The 14,416-nt window shown below is 44.8% G+C and overlaps 1 protein-coding gene across 1 annotated transcript in view; it reads right to left on the bottom strand.

Annotated features, from left to right (window-relative positions):
* The window catches only part of LOC110490220 (synapsin-3), a 135,846-nt gene that overhangs the window by 63,848 nt on the left and 57,582 nt on the right, over positions 1–14,416 (bottom strand). The gene's annotated exons all lie outside the window — the stretch shown is intronic.

The raw sequence follows: 14,416 nt of genomic DNA, 5'->3' as shown, positions 1-14,416 counted from the left end.
GATTCAGGTAGGTTGGCTATCTTGGATGGATCTGTGCTGGCTGGGCTGAGGGATGTAAATTAAGTTCTCTTTCAAATGGCTGGTAACTGTTCTGAATGCTCTGATTGTAATTTACAGTTTGGCGAATGGTAACATTTTGATGCTTTCGTCTGAATTCATTGCTTCAGCCTGACAAGTCCATGAGCTGTTGAAAGTTATTTCCAATGGACTTTAGCTGTTCTCAATGAATCAACGTCTAGAAACCTCTGGCAAAGGTACTAGGTGTTGATTGAGTTGAGATTGGTATATTTACATTTTTGGCATTTATAAGTGCGTACATTTTTATACTTTTTCCCCGTGGAAATCGAACCCGCAACCCTGGCATTGCAAGCACCATGCTCTACCAACTGAGCCACATGCGCTGTAACCATATTGTCTCCAATACTATCATTCACCCTCTTTCGCACGCACGCACGCACACACACACACACACACACACACACACACACACACACACACACACACACACACACACACACACACACACACACACACACACACACACACACCCCTGGGCTGGAGAGCAGCCATCTGGTGCAGCTTGTGGACAGAGACAGTAGCCAGACTCACACTCTCTCGCGCAAACACACACGCGCACACACACACACACACAGTCACACACACTTGGAGCCATGGAAGTGTTGCATTATGTAAGACAGCCGACCTGAGGCACAACTCAGGACTCAGTGAGAGCTGTCGTGGTCACGGCGACACGAAGGCTACAGCTGCTCTCTTTAAAAGTGTTGTTGTGCATACTGCTCAGCCACAGTAGTGGCACTGGACCAAGGGCCGATCTATTTCTACATCGGTTTATGGGACAGACTGAAACAAACCTCGCTCATACCACGTCGAAGTGCCCACATCACATGTCCTGGCACCTGACGCACCAGGTTTTTTTATTTTTTATTTTTACCCCTTTTTTTTAAATGTGTCGGAGGCTACACCGTGCACCTGGCAACCTTGGTTAGCGCGCACTGCACCCGGCCCGCCACAGGAGTCGCTGGTGCGCGATGAGACAAGGACATCCCTACCGACCAAGCCCTCCCTAACCCGGACGACGCTAGGCCAATTGTGCGTCGCCCCACGGACCTCCCGGTCGCGGCCGGTTACGACAGAGCCTGGGCGCAAACCCAGGGACTCTGATGGCACAGCTGGCGCTGCAGTACAGCGCCCTTAACCACTGCGCCACCCGGGAGGCCCCCAGGTTTGTTGTTTTGATATAACTTCACTTTGAAGGGCACAAGAGTGTACAAGAACTATAAAGCGTCAATAACGGCTTACGTGAGCAGCCACAGGCGTATGCTGCGTGCACCTATCTGTACAACCTATTTACTGCTCATCATGAACATAGAAGTGCAAGTTGTGAGGATGTGACTGTTTTTAGCCAGGCAACGGCTCATAGCAGCATTGCCCTATAAAGCTGCAGCATTAACACGCTTATTCCAGCCATTAACTTTGTTATCGGTTTGCCAAATTGGAGTCCTTCTGCCCGAGTAATGCTCCCTGTGGGTTGTGGATCACGCCAAAGCTGTGTATTAAATGTATTTTGTGCTTTACAATCCCAATCGCTCAGGCCCAATGGTGATCGCTTCACTGCCAATATGCTAATGCACCCTTTAAATTGTTCATCAGTGTTGCAATAAAAAGGATGCTTAATGGGGACGGAGATGATGATGCCGAGATGTGAGGTAGGGATGTCCTGTATTTATGTGGAATTGAAGGTTCTGCTTTGTAATAGCCAAATGGAATTGGGTTCCTTAGGGAGAGAGGGTGAGCAGAGTGGGAGATATAAACACAACAGATAGGGCGCACACACACACACACACACACACACACACACACACATACACATACACATACACATACACACACACATACACACACACACACACACACACACACACACACACACACACACACACACACACACACACACACACACACACACACACACACTTGTATTTATTAGGGATCCCCATTAGCACTCTTCCTGGGGTCCAAACATATTAAAGCACTTACATTACATATAAAACTAAATATAAAACAGTACAACATTTAACATTATTACACCACTACAGTGGGGCAAAAAAGTATTTAGTCAGCCACCAATTGTGCAAGTTCTCCCACTTAAAATGATGAGAGAGGCCTGTCATTTTCATCATAGGTACACTTCAACTATGACAGACAAAATGAGGGAAAAAAATTCCACAAAATCACATTGTAGGATTTTTTATGAATTTATTTGCGAATTATGGTGGTGTCTGTCATAGTTGAAGTGTACCTATGATGAAAATTACAGGCCTCTCTCATCTTTTTAAGTGGGAGAACTTGCACAATTGGTGGCTGACTAAATACTTTTTTGCCTCACTGTACATATCTACAGTACAAAATGTTTAATACCAACAACAAAATCACAATGTATGCGTATGCATGTGTCTGTACCTTTGTGTGTGTCTCTTCACATATACCTTCCATAAGGTATATTTGTACCTGTTCTTTAAAATGTGATTCTACTGTTTTCATCAGTTACCTGATGTGGAATAGAATTCCATGTAGTCATGGCTCTACTGTATGTAGTACTATGCACCTCCCATAGTCTGTTCTGGATTTGGGGACTGTGAAGAGACCTCTGGTAGCATGTCTTGTGGGGTATGCATGGGTGTCTGAGCTGTGTGCAAGTATTTTAAACAGACACCTCGGTACATTCAGCTTGTCAACACCTCATACAAAAACAAGTAGTGATGAAGTAAATCCACTTTGAGCCATGAGAGATTGACATGCATGTAATTAATGTTAGCACTCCGTGTACTTTTAAGAGCCAGCCGTGATGCCCTGTTCTGAGCCAACTGCAAAGTCCCTCTTTGTTGCACCTGACCACACTACTGAACAGTAGTCTAAGGCCTATAGGACTTGCCTTGTTGATAGTGTTGTTAAGAAGGCAGAGCAGCGCACACGAGTCCATGCCATAGTCACTACTACTGGGCGTCTTGCTGGTGCATGTTCAGAGTGTGTTAGAGTTCAGTTGGCTTTGATGGTAACCATGGCAACTGCCTTAAATTGCAGCAAACTGTGGGACAGGATTTATTGGAACATTTGCATTAATGAACTTGGCTTTACCCCTTACTTCCGTAATTGGGTTTTCAGTGTAGATGCCGTTTCTTTGTTGGTGCTGTGTTGAATCAGGGAGCAGATTGTCCCCATGTGTGAAGTCAGTACTACTGGGGCAGGGAGGTAGGATATTATCATTGTGATAAACAATCTCATTTGTGGCTATGGCTGTTTTCAGACCTTGAAGCATGTCAGGGGGGGGAGACAAACAGTCACACACGACAATCGCCTGCCATTCTATTCTCTAAGTAAATTTATCTTCCACATCTTTGACCTTTTCATTGACTCCTTTGGGAGATCTATTCTGAATTGCAATGCATGTACATTCATCCTTGTAATGCCCTCTTGCCAGCCTCAAAGGTCTGCTGGTAGAGTAATCTCCATCCAATCTGTCTGACTCAGGTTGATAAGGGTAATACGGTTCAAGCTCACAAACTGTTCCACAAAGGTTACACGTGTTGACTGCAGCGCATTGCTCAGAACAAGAGGACATTGTGTCATTGTGCACCCGTTTGGTCTACAGAGAGCGCGCCTAAGGGACAGCTATCACCAGACACCAAGCCCAGACCAGCTTTGATGAATGATGGGAAAGGGAGGGTGAGTGAAAGAGAAACCAAGAGAGAGAGAGGGGGTATGAGAGAGTGAGAGAGAGAGAGAGAGAGAGAGAGAGAGAGCGTACCTACAGAAAGTGAACACCCCAAGCCTAGCTTTGAAGAATGGATGGAGAATGATGGGAGAGTGAGGTGAAGTGAGAGAGAGTCTTGCAATTGCCTCCACAAAGTAAGACAGACATTCCTCATTATTCGGAGTAAAGTAAAGGTTTCAGGTTTCAAACAATTATACTGCCTCAAACTCACATTGTAAAGTGGTTGGTGTTGCGCTGATAGCCTGCCTACCGTTGACTTTAGCCTATGCACTCGAATGGCGGATGGGAGTTGAGATTGAGAAATAAAAATAGCTATTTTTAATCGTAGCCATCAAAAAAACATGTTAACACGTGATTGCATTTAGAATTGTAATTTGTGGATGGACGGAGGAGGATGGGAAAGGGGAGAGAGAGAGCGAGAGAGAGAAGGAGTAATAAAAACAAAAGAAAAAACAGTTCATTATGTTCAAATTAAAGAGATGCTCCATTACTTTTGTATACTTTTTAGACAGTAGTTCTGAAAGTAGCACTCACAAACCAAAAGTGGTACCCGAAAATGGTGTACTGTGTCACATACGTATTTACCGATATGTGCACCACATCATTTCTCTCTCTCTCTCTCTGCTGTGTCCACTGAGCCGTTGTGCCCACCTTACAACTACATTGGATAACGCTGGGCAGGTCTCTTGCTAACTGTCACTCAAATGTGAGGGGCTGAAGCTCATTGGCTAGAACTCGTGGGGGGAAAATGTAGAGAAAATAGTGCAGCACAGCTTCAAGAAAACAGTCGCTTTCAAACTTGGGATTTTGTGGCTAATTTAGGTAAGGCATTCATTCTGCTCATAGATTGCATGTATGAACTACATACACATTGACACATCCAAAGCAGGAGGTTTAAAAAATACTTTCTTAGTCGCCAAAGTACCGGAGCATGTCTTTAATAATTACAAAGAAAAATAACGAAGTGAAAGAGAGAGAATGAGAAAGAGAGAGAATGAGTCCAGTAAAATATGCATTTGGGAGAGGAACATGTTATGGACCACTTGGACTATTTTGAGCAGCTAGGGGAGCGGTCGTACTGTGGCTAGCAGTCACAGTCACGATCCCAGACCCAGCGCCACCAGGCAGGCCTGGCTGCATCTCAGGACCATGATGGGCGGTGGCGCAGTCATGCAGTCAAGCCTGCCAGTAAAGACCACTGCTCTGGCCACGGTCCAGTGAGGAATGCATGCAGAGCTCCTAAGGAGCACCAAGGGTCAGAGAAATGGTGAATACACCCCCTACCATGGCTAGACAACATAAGACATGCACTGAGTGTACGAAACATTAGAAACACCTGCTCTTTCAAATCAGTATACAGTCCATTCGGAGAGTATTCAGACCCCTTGACATTTAGTTAGGTTACAGACTTGTTCTAAAATGTATGAATTTTTTCCCCCTCATCATTCCTCATAATGTTTGATAATTTATAGAAAATACAAAACGGAAATATCACATTTACATAAGTATTCAGACCCTTTACTCAGTACTTTGTTGAAGCACCTTTGACATCGAGTCTTCTTGGGTATAAAGCTACAAGCTTGGCACACCTGTATTTGGGGAGTGTCTCCCACCCTTCTCTGCAGACCCTCTCAAGCTCTGTCAGGTTGGATGGGGAGCGTTGCTGCACAGCTATTTTCTGTTGGGTTCAAGTCTGGGCTCTGGCTGGGCCACTCAGTGACATTCAGAGACTTGTTCCAAAGGCACCCCAACAGGACAATGCTTAGGGTCATTGTCCTGTTGGAAGGTGAACCTTTGCCCCAGTCTGTGGTCCTGAGCGCTCTGGAGCAGGTTCTCATCAAGGATCTCTGTACTTTGCTCTGTTTATCTTTGCCTCGATCCTGACTAGTCTCCCAGTCCCTGCTGCTGAAAAACATCCCCACAGCATGATGCTGCCACCACCATGATTCACCGTAGGGATAGTGGCTTGGCATTCAAGCCAAAGAGTTCCATCTTTGTTTCATCAGAACAGAGAATTGCGTTTCTCATGGTCGGTGTCTTTAGGTGCCTTTTGGCAAACTCCAAGCGGGATGTCATGTGCCTTTTAGTGAGGAGTGGCTTCCGTCTGGCCACTCTACCATAAAAACCTGATTGGTGGAGTGACGCAGAGATGGTTGTCCTTCTGGAAAGTTCTCCCATCTCCACAGAGGAACTCTGTGTCCGGCCGGCCAGCTCTAGGAAGAGTCTTGGTGGTTCCAAACTTCATCCATTTAAGAATGACGGAGACCACTGTGTTCTTGGGGACCTTCAATGCTGCAAAAAATGTTTTGGTACCCTTCCCCAGATCTGTGCCTTGACCCAATCCTGTCTCGGAGCTCTACGGACAATTCCTTCGACCTCATGGCTTGGTTTTTAGCTCTGACATGCACTGTCAACTGTGGGACATTATATAGACAGGTGTGTGCGCCTTTCCAAATCATGTCCAATCAATAGAATTTGCCACAGGTGGACTCCAATCAAGTTGTAGAAATCACAAGGATGATCAATGGAAACAGTAAGCACCTGAGCTCAATTTTGAGTGTCATAGCAAAGGGTCTGAATACGTTTTTTCTCTATACAGTTGCAAAAAAATTTAAAAACCTGTTTTTGCTTTTCATTATGGGGTATTGTGTGCAGATTTATTCAATCCATTTCAGAATAAGGCTGAATTGCGGGCCAGGAGCGAGGCAGTGATATAGCACTAGTAAATTACCTATGGCAGAAATGGAAATTAGTGTTATGAGTTAGAGTGGTTTAGAGGGACCAATTGTATTCATGAAAACATTATAGAAATTGGCATCAGGCCTCATTCTGAGCTGTATAGTATTTGTATTAAAGCCTGGTGATGCTTTCGGGGGAAAACCATCCTCAGGTTTGTTAAGCTCATGCCTGACTTCAGCGTGTCTGTCTGTGAGACGGATTTATTTGCTCTGTTATAAGGTAAACCCGTCTGAGGTATTAGGTCTTATTGAAGTACAGTAGCAAGGGTCTTTAGCGGAAAAAGGTGATTCAATTGTGTGTGTGCGTGCATGCGTGCGTGTGCGTGCGTGCGCATGACATGTCTGTGTCTCAATTCTGGGGGTCGATTTAGTGTAGATTTATGGAGGGACACGCTTGTTTACATGTGTGTGAACCTGTGTGTGTACAGTGTGTATAGAGTGAGTGTGTGTTTAGGCCGACATGAAACCTCTGCGTGGTTGGGCTTAGTTCAGTAATCTCCACCTGATGTAGTTTAAGGAGAGACAGGCCCCGTCACACTACAGTATGTGTGCCTTCGGGACTCAGACGCACAACCCTGTCTGGCTGTGTAGGGCTGGTTATGGTCGCTTATGGGATAGATTATTAGAAAAGAATAACAGACAAGTATCTGCTAATGCAATCTCCCTGTGCCATCTGTGAGACTGGCTGCAGATCTGGTGGGGTGGGGACAGGGAGGAATGCAGAGGGAGGACGGGGCCCTGCAGTCAGCCACGACAGGGTTTAGGGACTCCCTTCCACTACCTGTCTACTACAAAATAGTATGGCTCTGGATAAGCAAGGTGCTTTGGTATGCAGTTCAGGTCTTTGGTCGTTACACCTACAATGCTTACCTGTTTTTACATTTGTATGTACACTTTGTAAATCAACACCAAATCTACAGAGACAATTTGTTCTGGTTTCTGGAAGTGTTCAAGGACAGTGAAATCAACATGTCTTCAGGTATGGTAGAACTTATCTGTACAATTGAAGAGATTCATCCCCGAAAATGTTATAGAGAATGGTGTGTTTTTCACTATCTAATCATGGCATAGTGTTGTTCAATGACAGACATGCATTTGTTTAAAATCACTTGATGGTTTCATTTCAGAGTTTTTTTGCAAAATGGAATCAATCCACCTTACTCTCAGAAATAATAATAGTACTGCTAGGTTTTACAGTCAAAGGTAACAAATAACAACATTTTTTAATAATGTACAAATGATACATTTATATACAGTAATATGAGATCTGTATGTAAAACATTTACATTTGACATTTTAGTAATTTAGCAGATGCTCCAGTAAGTGCATTCATTGTGAGATAACGACATATCACAGCCAAATATACAGCATACAAGCATTTCATTAAAACTAAACAATGGATATATAGCATTTTACAAAAAATGTGATAAAATGTCAAATCAGACACATCTAAAATCTATGAACAGTAATATTTTACACACACATGAAAAGTACACATAAGCAATCATTTGAGGAAAAAACAAATGTGAAACATTTGTGGATATTGGAAATAAAAAAACATTCAGACCCGTTTTATGGGCATTATTTTTGTCTGAACAGGTAACAATTCATGTCCTACTACTTGTCATTGTTTCAAAATATGTAATTGATTATTATAATAGGTTATCTTTTAACATTAATGGGTATCAAGATAACTAAGGGTGAATGACCGACGCCACAACAGTCCACCTGATCTGGTCCCGTGGTAGCTCCCTAACAAAACCAGACTCTTATACACTAGTAATCACTTTGCCAAAACATGCCAAATTTGTCCTTTGCATGCCTGAATAAAAACACTGCCCTCTAATCACAGTGGGGTACTTACGCAACCCTGAGGGACCCCAAGCCAGATAAGACAGGCATAGTGAGGTCTCTGGGAGCCGTCAAACAGTACAAGCTATCCTGCCCTCTATAACTGTCCTTCACTTGGCCTAATCCAGCACTTAGTGTGAGTGGGGGTGTTTTTCATTGTACGTTGTATGCACATAACAGGTAAACAAGTGGCCATGTTGAATCGCCCAACCCAGTCCAGGCAGACAGGCAGTTACTCAGTATTGCTACTAGCATCGCTGGGCAGGATGCTGTGTTTGCCATTACTGTAATCACCTCTATGATTGGATTTCAGTTCATTCATCACAGGAGGAGCCGGACTGTGGAGAAGAAACCTTTGGCTGTGCTGATCTGAGTCTTTTTGCTGTGGCTAATCATGCTCCATTGCTATAATCCTGAAACACTTTGCCAGACCAGTGTTTCTGCTTTAAGTTAAGTTCAGCAGTTGGGCTGGAGGGGTTTGGCAGAAATAGCTAAATGAAACCAAAACGGGTGACGTTTTGGATGCGACTCTTGCACGAACGAGAACGCACCATATATGCTCAAAAACCTGCCTGCCTCTACTCCAAGGCAGAAAATAACAAGGGCAGAACCACTTGAATTTTTCTAATACCCAGTAACAGCAGGTCCTACTAACGTCATCATAGGAGGACCAAGTCATGTACAAAAGCTTGAATCTTCATGTTCTACATTGTTTTGTTGTCATTTGTGCGCCCATACAAGTGCATGTGCAGTCACGCAACGCAATTACATATGCATCGGCCGCATCAAAACCCACAGGGTAACAGTACACTTGTTACAGTTTAGTTGATATATGACAAACAAGTGAAACCGTGCACTTCTAAGAAGTTCCACTTGAATAAACAAGTCTGAAACCACAGAACTGTGAGAAAGTGTGCTGCCTTGATAGGCCAGTAGAGGGGAGGGGAAGTGGGGAAGTGTTTAGGGGGCGCACCCGCAGCCAGATGCCAAGGGTCAGAATCCAACTACTTACATGTACAGTACACACTTTATGTACACACACACACACACACACAATTTATGTTATAAAACATAATGCCTTTAATCTGAGGTCCTCAGGAAACATGCTGTTTATCCGATATGATTATCTTTAGGAATGTGTCTCAAAGCATATAGGATTTGTAAGATTTGTTTTCATTTCGGCCAAGAATAAAATGTAACATTTTCCTAAGTAGTCATTATTAGCCTAGCTTAGGCACTAATACAGAATTGTTTATAGACTACAGTAAATCCTGAGTATCTTCTGAGTATAGGCAGTGATAGGCTATACTATTGTATGGCAGAGGGGAATGTGTGTCAAGCTAAGAGGACAACAACAGCCGCATCTTAGAGAAGTTATCGACATTTTCCCACCATTGACTCACCACCCACATGAAAAAATACTATACTATCTTATAAATACTGAAGTATTCACTGTAGTGTTTTGCGGACTAAACTGTAGTCTTCGCTGTAGTATACTGGTGTATACTGTAGTATTTACAGTTAACTATAGTATACAGTGCATTTGGAAAGTATTCAGACCCCTTGTCTTGATCCACATTTTGTTACGTTACAGCTTTATTCTAAAATTGATTAAATTAGTTTGTTTTTCGTCATCAATCGACACACAATACCCCATAACGACAAAGCAGACAGGTTTTTAGAAATGTTTGCAAATGTATCAAAATGTACTCTGAAATTTTACATAAGTATTCAGACCCTTTATTCAGTACTTTGATGATGCACCTTTGGCAGCGATTACAGCCTCGAGTCTTCTTGGGTACAAGCTTGGCACTGCTGTATTTGGGGAGTTCCTCCCATTCTTCTCTGCAGACCCTCTCAAGCTCTGTCAGGTTGGATGGGGAGCGTCACAGCTATTTTCAAGTTCAAGTCCGGTTCAAGTCCGAGCTCTGGCTCGGCCACTCAATGACATTCAGAGACTTGTCCTGAAGCCACATCTGCTTTGTCTTGGCTGTGTGCTTAAGATCGTTGTCCTGTTGGAAGGTAAATTTTTGCCCTGAGGTCCTGAGCGCTCAGAGCAGGTTTTCATCAAGGATCTCTCTGTACTTTGCTCCATTCCTGTCCCTTGATCCTGACTAGTCTCCCAGTCCCTGCCGCTGAAAAACATCCCCACAGCATAAGGGTGCCACCACCATGCTTCACCGTAGGGATAGTGACAGGTTTCCTTCAGACGTGATGCTTGGCTTTCAGGCCAAAGAGTTCAACCTTGGTTTCACCAGAACAGAGAATCTTGTTTCTCATGGTCTGAGAGTCCTTTAGGTGCCTTTTGGCAAACTCCAAGTGAGCTGTCTTGTGCCTTTTACTGAGTGGCTTCCGTCTGGACTACCATAAATGTCTGATTGGTGGAGTGCTGCAGAGATGGTTGTCCTTCTGGAAGGTTCTCCCATCTCCACAGAGGAACTCTGGAGCTCTGTCAGAGTAACCATTGGGTTCTTGGTCACCTCCCTGACCAAGGCCCTTCTCCCCCGATTGCTCAGTTTGGCCAGGCGGCCTGCTCTAGGTAGAGTCTTGAAAGATGCCCAGGGTCCCTGCTCATCTGCGTGAACGTGCCTTAGGCATGCTGCAAGGAGGCATGAGGACTGCAGATGTGCACAGGGCAATAAATTGCCATGTCCGTACTGTGAAACGCCCAAGACAGCGCTATAGGAAGACAGGACGGACAGCTGATCGTCCTCATAGTGGCAGGCCACGTGTAACAACACCTGCACAGAGTCGGTACATCTGAACATCACACCTGCGAGACAGGTACAGGATGGAAACAACAACAGCCCAAGTTACACCAGGAATGCACAATGCCTCTATTAATGCTCAGGCTGTCCGCAATAGGCAGAGAGTGGCTGGACTGAGGGCTTGTAGGCCTGTTGTAAGGCAGGTCCTCACCAGACATCACCGGCAACAATGTCGCCTACGGGCACAAACCCACCATCACTGGACCATTTAGGACTGGCAAAAAGTGCTCTTCACTGAGGAGTCGCGGTTTTGTCTCACCGGGGTTGATGGTCGGATTCATGTTTATCGTCGATGGAATGAGAGTTACACCGAGGCCTGTACTCTAGAGCAGGATCGATTTGGAGTGTCCGTCATGGTCTGGGGCGGTGTGTCACAGCATCATTGGACTGAGCATGTTGTCATTGCAGGCAGTCTCAACGCTGTGCTCCCTCACAATCCCTCATGTGGTACCCTTCCTGCAGGCTCATCCTGACATGACCCTCCAGCATGACAATGCCACCAGCCATACTGCTAGTTCTGTGCATGATTTCCTGCAAGACAGGAATGTCAGTGTTCTGCCATGGCCAGCGAAGAGCCCAGATCTCAATCCCATTGAGCATGTCTGGGACCTGTTGGATCGGAGGGTGAGGACTAGGGCCATTCCTCCCAGAAATGTCCGGGAACTTGCATGTCCCTTGGTGGAGTGACATCTCACAGCAAGATCTGGCAAATCTGGTGCTGTCCATGAGGAGGAGATGCTCTGCAGTACTTAATGCAGCTTGTGGCCACACCAGATACTGACTGGTACTTTTGATTTTGACCCCCCCTTTATTCAGGGACACATTATTCCACTTCTGTGAGTCACATGTCTGTGGAACTTGTTCAGTTTATGTCTCAGTTGTTGAATCTTGCTATGCTCATACAAATATTTACACATGTTAAGTTTGCTGAAAATAAACGCAGTTGACAGTGAGAGGACGTTTCTTTTTTTTCTGAGTTTATATGATCTATACTTGGCATGTAGGTTTCTCTCTTACGGGTGGCACAAATTGGGATGTGGGGGAAGGGGATGGGCAGGGTATATGCAAATTAAACACTGTAGTATTTACTATAGTTAAAACAAATATAGTGTTTTTGCAGACATTACTGTAGTAATTACTTTAGTATTCTACAACATTATATATAGTACTACACATGATTGAGGGATACTACAGCGTGTAGTAGCGCTGCCCCCGACTACAAAAATCTTTGTCGACCAAAAGTCATCTGTTCTTTCGACCAATCGATTGGTAGTATTTCCAAACATCAAATATACTGTAGACATTCCCTATGAGTTTTATAAAAACAACTATATGAATTGAGCTTGTCTGATGCTTTAAATCAAATCAAATTGTTTTTGTCATATGCACCAGGTGTAGACCATACAGTGAAATTCTTACTTACAAGCCCTTAACCAACAACAGAGTTTTAAGAAAATACCCCCCAAAAATTAAGAAATAAAAGTAACAAATAATTCAAGAGCAGCAGTAAAATAAACATTAGTGAGACTATATACCATTACAGAGTCAATGTGTGGGGGCACCGGTTAGTCGATGTAATATGTAGATAATAACAGAGAATAGCAGCAGCGTAGAATGGGGGGCAATTCAAATAGCCTAGGTAGAAGTAGTCTGGGTATTAGTGTTCAGGAGTCTTATGGCTTCTTGGACCTAGACTTGGCGCTCCGGAACCGCTTGCCGTGCGGTAGCATAGAGAACAGTCTATGACTAGGGTGGCTGGAGTGTTTGAACATTTTTAGGGCCTCCTCTGACACCGCCTGGTATAGAGGTCCTGGATGGCAGGAAGCTTGGCCCCAGAGATGTACTGGGCTCTACGCACTACCCTCTGTAGTGCCTTGTGGTCGGAGAATGAGCAGCTGCCATACCAGGCAATGATGCAACCCATCAGGATGCTCTCGATGGTGCAGCTGTAGAACCTTTTGAGGATCTGAGGACCCATGCCAAATCTTTTCAGTCTCCTGAGGGGGAATAGGTTTTTCGTGCCCTCTTGATGGTGTTGGAGTCGTCCCTGGCCGTGCAGTCGTGAGTGAACAGGGAGTACAGGAGGGGATTGAGGGGTCCCCGTGTTGAGGATCAGTGTGGCGGATATCTACGCTTACCACCTGGGGGTGGCCCGTCAGAAAGTCCAGGATCCAGTTGCAGAGGGAGGTGTTTGGTCCCAGCTTTGAGCTTTGAGGGCACTATGGTGTTGAACGCTGAGCTGTAGTCAATTAATAGCATTCTCACACAGGTGTTATTTTTGTCCAGATGTGAAAGGGCAGTGTGGGAGTGCAAGAGAGATTGCATCATCTGTGGATATGTTGGGGCAGTATGCAAATTGGGGTGGGTCTAGGGTTTCTGGGATGATGATGTTGATGTGAGCCATGACCAGCCTTTCAAAGCACTTCATGGCTACAGACGAGAGTGTGACGGGTCGGTAGTCATTTAGGCAGGTTACCTTAGTATTCTTGGGCACAGGGACTATGGTAGTCTGCTTGAAACATGTTGGTATTACAGATTCAGACAGGGAGAGGTTGAAAATGTCAGTGAAGCCACTTGCTAGTTTGTCAGCGCATGCTCAGAGTACACGTCCTGGTAATCAGTCTGGCCCTGCGGTGTTGTGAATGTAGACCTGTTTAAAGGTCTTACTCACATCTCCTGCAGAGAGTGTGATCCCACAGTTGTCCGGAACAGCTGATGGTCTCATGCATGTTTCAGTGTTACTTGCCTAGAAGCGAGCATAGAAGTTATTCAGCCCGTCTGGTAAGCTCGTGCCACTGGGCAGCTCTAGGCTCTGCTTCCCTTAGTAGGCTGTAGTAGTTTGAAAGCACTGCCACATCCGACGAGCGTCGGAGCCAATGTAGTATGTTTCGATCTTAGTCCTGTATTGACGCGTTGTCTGTTTGATGGTTCGTCGGAGGGCATAACGGGATTTCTTATAAGCTTCCCTCTCATTGAAAGCGGCAGCTCTACCCTTTGGCTCAGTGTGGACGTTGCCTGTTATCCATGGCTTATGGTTGGGGTGTGTACGTACTATTTAAGCTCACAGTTTGATGAAATAATCCCAGAGATCTTGATAACCCCAAAAACAAAAAGAGCATCCTCCTCTCGCTCTTGCTGGCTTTCTCAGATTCTGCCATTACTCTCTTGAAGGTGCCAGTAATAGGCTACAGAAGGAGTCCGCAACTTTTCTCATGTGGAATGTCAATTTATCTTACCATTTCTACCGATCTGCGTGCCAGTTATGA

The sequence above is a fragment of the Oncorhynchus mykiss genome, chromosome 15, assembly GCF_057628025.1.
Source record: "Oncorhynchus mykiss isolate SJ-2025 chromosome 15, ASM5762802v1, whole genome shotgun sequence".
NCBI lineage: Eukaryota > Metazoa > Chordata > Actinopteri > Salmoniformes > Salmonidae > Oncorhynchus > Oncorhynchus mykiss.
Note: the sequence above shows the minus strand (reverse complement) of the source record. Positions and strands in the feature narration are given on the sequence as shown.